The sequence below is a fragment of the Pygoscelis adeliae genome, unplaced genomic scaffold, assembly GCF_000699105.1.
Source record: "Pygoscelis adeliae isolate BGI_AS28 unplaced genomic scaffold, ASM69910v1 Scaffold4, whole genome shotgun sequence".
Taxonomy (NCBI): domain Eukaryota; kingdom Metazoa; phylum Chordata; class Aves; order Sphenisciformes; family Spheniscidae; genus Pygoscelis; species Pygoscelis adeliae.
Genome location: NW_008824986.1, coordinates 5,752,456 through 5,752,962, shown reverse-complemented (window position 1 = coordinate 5,752,962; position 507 = coordinate 5,752,456).

The following is a 507-nucleotide window of genomic DNA, read 5'->3' as shown; positions in this document are numbered from 1 at the left end:
TATCCCAGTGCTCCCTATAGCAAATATGCTTGGTGGTGGAGCATTTTTTTTCATAAGTCTTTGTTTATTCAAATATCTGTTCTGGAGAATGAACTTGATAGTGGTTTTTTTTTTCTTCAGTCTTATGATCGTGGCAGCTCTTGAAAGCTGGAAAGCTTTACGCTTACTCTCTTTGTATTTGATCACTCTTGTGATAAAGGGAGAGATGTTCCAAATGCATAGTAAGCTTTTGACCAAAAAAACTTTTCTATCTAGTTTCTTTGTATTGTTGACTCTTGCAGATAAATAACACAATGTCTACTATGTGAATTTTGTTACTTATTTGTACCGAAGGTTTATTTTTCTTTGGCTTTATATAAAACACTCCTCCGAAAGCAACGCTACTTCGACACTGGCTGTTCCTGAATCAAGCTCTGAAGAATCGCTTCCCTTCGTGCGCCGCAGCGAGTGGGTTCACGCGTGCGGCCCGCGGCCCAGCGCGGCTCTCCCTTGCTCGCAACCCGGCAC